The sequence below is a fragment of the Cetorhinus maximus genome, chromosome 3 (genome assembly GCF_964194155.1).
Source record: "Cetorhinus maximus chromosome 3, sCetMax3.hap1.1, whole genome shotgun sequence".
Taxonomy (NCBI): domain Eukaryota; kingdom Metazoa; phylum Chordata; class Chondrichthyes; order Lamniformes; family Cetorhinidae; genus Cetorhinus; species Cetorhinus maximus.
In genome coordinates this window covers 9,596,878-9,603,049 of record NC_135881.1, presented here as the reverse complement: position 1 = coordinate 9,603,049, position 6,172 = coordinate 9,596,878, and positions in this window count along the sequence as shown.

Here is a 6,172-nt window from a genome sequence, read left to right as displayed (position 1 = left end):
CCCCTCCCTCACCTTCCCACTTCCACTCTCCTGCTCCAGCCCCCCTCAAAGTTTCTCCTCCTTCACTTCCTCTCTCTGCCCCCTCCCCCTCCCCTACTCTCCCTTCCCAGCCTTTCCTCTCCTCTCACCCTCCCCACCCAGCCCCTAGTCTCCCCTCTCCTACTCTCCCCTCTCCCTCCCCTACTCTCCCCTCTCCCTCCCCTGCTCTGCCCTCCCAACCCCTCCTCTCCCCTGCTCTGCCCTCCCAACCCCTCCTCTCCCCACCCAGCCCCCCTCTCCCCTTCCCTCCCCTACTCTCCCCTCCCAGCCTCTTCTCTCTCCTCCCCCTCCCAACTCCTCCTCTCCCCACCCAGCCCCTCCTCTCCCCTCCCCCTCCCCTGCTCTCCCCTCCCGACCCCTCCCCCTTCCACTTAGCACATTGTTGTGCAGGAAATGTGATTTGAAAGGAAAGTTTACCATTGATGTTTGTCTGTTCTGAATGTTTTGCTGTTTGATCCATCAGAACACAGAGATAGCCACAAACACTTTCCGAGGGTATAAATGACAAAATATTCAGACTGAAGGAACATACAAACAAGGAGCAGGAGTAGGCCATTCAGCCCCTCGAGCCTGCTCCACCATTTAATTAGATCATGGCTGATCTGATCGTAACCTCAAATCTGCATCCCGCCTACCCCCAATAACCTATCACCCCCTTTGCTTACCAAGAATCTATCCACCTCTGCCTTAAAAATATTTAAAGACTCTGTTTCCACTACCTTTACAGGAAGAGAGTTCCAAAGACTCACGACCCTCGGAGAGAAACAATTTCTCCTCCTCTCCGTTTTAAACGGGCGACCCCTTATTTTTAAACAGTGACCCCATGCCAAATACAGTTGGACAGGTAGTTTAATAAATAATAATACCCCAGACACACACAGACATAGACACACACCAGACTGACATGAGGTTTGGGATTTAACCGGTTCTGAATGTTGGGAGGTAGTAACTGGAATCCTGCTAACCTGTTCACAACTGCAAACATAGGCAGAACCGAGACCCTTGAGCACCGTTGGGGGCTATTTATCACTGCATAATGCAGAGCAATGGGAATAGGTTCATGATGAACCAAGGTTGACATCAGAGTGAATGAGCTTCAGTTATCCTCTTCGATTTTCCAGATTGTCACAGGGACCGGTGGTTTCAGCTACGTGGTTAAGCTGGTGAAACTGGGATTATTCTCCTTGGAGAAAAGGAGATTGAAGGGAAATTTGACAGAAGTGTACAAGACTATGATAGAGACAAAGGAACGCTGTTGCTGTTAGCTGACTGCACACTGACTAGGGGACTCATGAGTTAAGGCTTTGGACAAAAGGATACTGGGGGGATGTGAGGAGGAACCTTTTTTAATGCAGTGGGTAATAATGACCTGGAATCTGCTGCTTATGAGGGAGTTGCCAGCGGAACCGATTAACGATTTCAAAAGAAAATTGAATGGGCAGTTGAGGGAAATAAGCTCGGAGGATTAAAGGGATAGAGTGGGGGAGTGGGATTGACTGGATTTACTCTACAGAGAGTGGGCATGGACTCAGTGGTATGAATGTCCTCCCTATGTGCCGTAATGACTCACTGATAGTGTCAGTGACAGGCTCTGGTTTACAGGCCTGCAGTTATACATCTTCAAGAGTTCCAGGAGAGTGAGAGGAGACAGACAGGAGACAGAGCATTAACATCCACTGAATCCTAGCTGGGGGGGCCCTGTCAGAGTGTTAGACATAGGCTTGTCCACAGGGAGAGTCAAGCCCCATTGTTTCCTTACCCCATGAGTCAAACACTTTGATTGTTAAATAGCTGTCTGCTCCAAAACTAAACGGGTGGTAACATGAGACACAGGTACCATAAGGTGTTCTTGTTGGATGAGCTACATTGGGTTTACTCTTGTGTAATGTCTGCATTACTTCATTTGATAATAAAACAATGGATTTATATTTTTGTTTGTCTTACATCATTTGCAAAGGCTAAAAATGTTCCAACAACCAGCCAATAGGGAATTCAGGAGGAACTGCTTTACACACAGCGTGTGTGGAGCTCGCTACCACGAGAAGTGTTTGGGGAGAATCGTTCACATTCATTCACTTTATTATTATCCATATGGAAATTTGTTTCGGGTACATTGCTGATTCATTAGGAAAAAAACATATAAATGAATAATATCAATAAAAGAAAGAAAATCACAAAGATCTAACTTTAATTCAATGGGTATTTGGAACTATTTCAGTGCATTAAAGGAATCGGTCAGTGAGTGTCACCCTGATATCCTCATCCACACATCAAACTCCTGAGTCAAGCTCTGATAGAATCAGCTCGGGAACTGATTTTTCCTGCATCTGAGTGATTGTAGCCCTTCCCCTGAATGCATCCAGCAGTAAAACTGAAGCAAGGGCTTGATTCTAATTGTTCATCACACTCTTCTTCCACCGAGATTCTTCGAGAGCAGAACGCATCAAGAAAGATCTGCTCGAAAGTTACCCTCCCTGCCTGGTTCAGTAACCTCTGCACCCTTAAAGGATCTACTTTCCTAAGGCGACTGAACCAGGCGAGACATCCAGAAAAGGATAAGCGCTCTCAACGACAGCCGTATAGAAAAGTTTCACGATTGTGGGATCCACTCAAAAGGATTTTAACTTTCTTTTATTGGTTCGTGGGGTGCGGGCCTCACTGGGTAGGCCGGCATTTATTGCCCATCCCTAACTGCCCTTATTCATGGGGGCATTGAAGAATCAGCCACATTGCTCTGGCTCTGGAGTCAGATGTAGGCCAGACCAAGTAAGGACGGCAGATTTCCTTCCTTAAAGGGGCATTAGTGACCCAGATGGGTTTTTACAACAATCGGCAATGGTTTCATGGCTCTTAACTCCAGGTTTTAAAAAAAAATTGAATTCCAAGCCATCTGCCATGGTGATATTCAAGCCCGGGTCTCCAAAGCATTACCCTGGGTCTCTGTAATACTAGCCGAGTGACAATACCACTCTGCCACCGTCTCCCCTGCCTGTCAGCTTTTCAAACTCAGAGGGCTCACAAGCCAGGTTTATGTGACCCGTCCACATAATGTGAGGATAATAGTGGGACCATTGGTGGTCTCAGGCCCCAGGCCCAGGTGAGGGTCCTGTGCTCAGTGTTAGGAGACATGGCTGAGGGTGGAACCACCAATGTTTCAGTGGTGATGGCGAAAGAGCTGGAACCTCAATGAACAATAATATAAAAGTGAAAGACCGTGGATGGTGGAAATCTGAAATAAAAACAGAAAATGCTGGGAAATCTCAGCAGGTCTGGCAGTGTCTGTGGAGGGAGAAACAGGGTTAACCTTTCGAGTCTGTATGACCCTTCTTCAGAGCTGACTCGAAACGTTAGCTCTATTTCTCTCTCCACAGATGCTGCCAGACCTGCTGAGATTTTCCAGAACTTTCTGTTTTTATTCCTTGAGGGACAGTGGCTGCTTCCAGGTGGAGAACCCTTCAGGAAGAGGACTTGTGTTTCCTTTAAGAGCACACGGGAAGGCAATGGAAAATCGCCTCATGTATCCTTTTCCTTAGTCAAGTTGCTCGTTGCTTAGTGAAGTTGAAAATGGGAGGCTCCAACAGGGAACTGAAGAGGAGGAAAGGGCAGGACAGTAAGTAATGAGTAGGAACCCTGCACTTGGGCAGATCACCACTACTTCAGCCCTCTAAGTCCCTGGATCATTCTGGTGAATCAACACTGCTCTCTCTCTAAGAATTTGAATGCAATATTCCCAATGCAATCTGATCACTGTACCAACACTGGGGCACTGTGACCCACAGGTGAGATGCTGCAGTACTTGCTGTGCTCACAGTGGGCACTGTGACTCACAAATGAGATGTTGCAATACCTGCTGTGCCCACACTTGGGCACTGTGACCCACAGGTGAGATGCTGTAGTACCTGCTGTGCCCACACTGGGGCACTGTGAACCATAGGTGAGATGCTGCAGTACCTGCTGTGCCCACACTTGGGCACTATGACCCACAGGTGAGATGTTGCAGTACCTGCTGTGCCCACACTGGGGCACTGTGACCCACAGGTGACATGTTGCAGTACCGGCTGTGCCCACAGGGAGCATTTTGACCCTCAGGTGAGATGCTGCAGTACCAGCTGTGCCCACCCTCGGGCACTGTGACTCTCTGGTGAGATGTTGCAGTTCCTGTTGTACCCACACTGGGGCACTGTGACCCGCAGGTGAGATGCTGCTGTGCCTGCTCTGCCCACACGGGGCACTGTGAGCCACAGGTGAGATGCTGCATTACCTGCTGTGCCCACACTGGGGCACTGTGAGCCACAGGTGAGATGCTGCAGTACCTGCTGTGCCCACACTAGGCACTGTGACTCACAAGTGAGATGTTGCAGTACCTGCTGTACCCACACTGGGGCACTGTGACCCGCAGCTGAGATGCTGCTGTGCCTGCTCTGCCCACACGGGGCACTGTGAGCCACAGGTGAGATGCTGCATTACCTGCTGTGCCCACACTAGGGCACTGTGACTCAAAAGTGAGATGTTGTAGTACCTGCTGTGCCCACACTGGGGCACTGTGATCCGCAGGTGTGATGCTGCTGTACCTGCTCTGCCCACAGGGGGCACTGTGAGCCACAGGTGAGATGTTGCAATACCTGCTGTGTCCACATTGGGGCACTGTGAGCCACAGGTGAGATGTTGCAGTACCTGCTGTGCCCACACTGGGGCATTGTGAACCACAGGTGAGTTGTTGCAGTACCTGTTGTGCCCACACTGGGGCACTGTGAGGCAAAGATGAGATTTTGCAGTACCGGTTGTGCCCGTAGGGGGCACAGTGACCTTCAGGTGCGATGTTGCAGTACCTGCCGTGCCCACCCTGGGGCACAGTGACTCTCAGGTGAGATGTTGCAGTACCTGCTGTGTCCACACTGGAGCACTGTTACCCACAGGTGAGATGTTGCAGTACCTGCTGTGCCCACACTGGGGCACTGTGACTCTCAGGTGAGATGTTGCAGTACCTGCTTTGCCCATGCTAGGGCACTGTGACCCACAGGTGAGGTGTTGCAGGACCTGCTGTGCCCATGCTAGGGCACTGTGACCCACAGGTGAGATTCTGCAATACCTGCTGTGCACACACTGGGGTACTGTGTCCTTTAAGTGAGATGTTGCAGTACCTGCTTTGCCCATGCTAGGGCACTGTGACCCACAGGTGAGGTGTTGTAGTACCTGCTGTGCCCACACTAGGGCACTGTGATCCACAGATGAGATGCTGCAGTACCTACTGTACCCACACTGGGGCACTGTGACCCACAGGTGAGGTGTTGCAGTACCTGCTGTGACCACACTGGGGCACTGTGACCCATAGGTGAGATGCTGCAGTACCTGCTGTGCCCACAATGGGGCACTGTGGCCCACAGGTGACATGTTGCAGTACCTGCTGTGCTCACAGGGGGCACTGTGACTCACAAGTGAGATGTTGCAGTACCTGCTGTGCCCACACTGGGGCACTTGACTCTCAGGTGAGATGCTGCAGTACCTGCTGTGCCCACACTTGGGCACTGTGAACCACAGGTGAGATGCTGCAGTACCTGCTGTGCTCACAGTGGGCACTGTGACTCACAAGTGAGATGTTGCAATACCTGCTGTGCCCACACTGGGGCACTGTGACCCACAGGTGAGATGCTGCTGTGCCTGCTCTGCCCACAGGGGGCATTGTGAGCCACAGGTGAGATGCCGCAGTATCTGCTGTGTCCACATTAGGGCACTGTGACTCTCAGGTGAGATGTTGCAGTACCTGCTGTGCCCACACTGGGGGACTGTGACTCTCAGGTGATATGTTGCAGTACCTGCTGTGCCCACACTGGGGCACTGTGAACCATAGGTGAGAGGCTGTAGTACCTGCTGTGCTCACAATGGGGCACTGTGGCCCACAGATGAGATGCTGCAGTTCCTGCTGTACCCACACTGGGGCACTGTGACCTGCAGGTGAGATGCTGCAGTTCCTGTTGTGCCCACACTGGGGCACTGTGAGGCAAAGATGAGATTTTGCTGTACCGGCTGTGCCCGTAGGGGGCACAGCGACCCTCAGGTGAGATGTTGCAGTACCTGCTGTGCCCACACTGGGGCACTGTGACCCTCAGGTGGGAAGTTGCAGTACCAGCCGTGC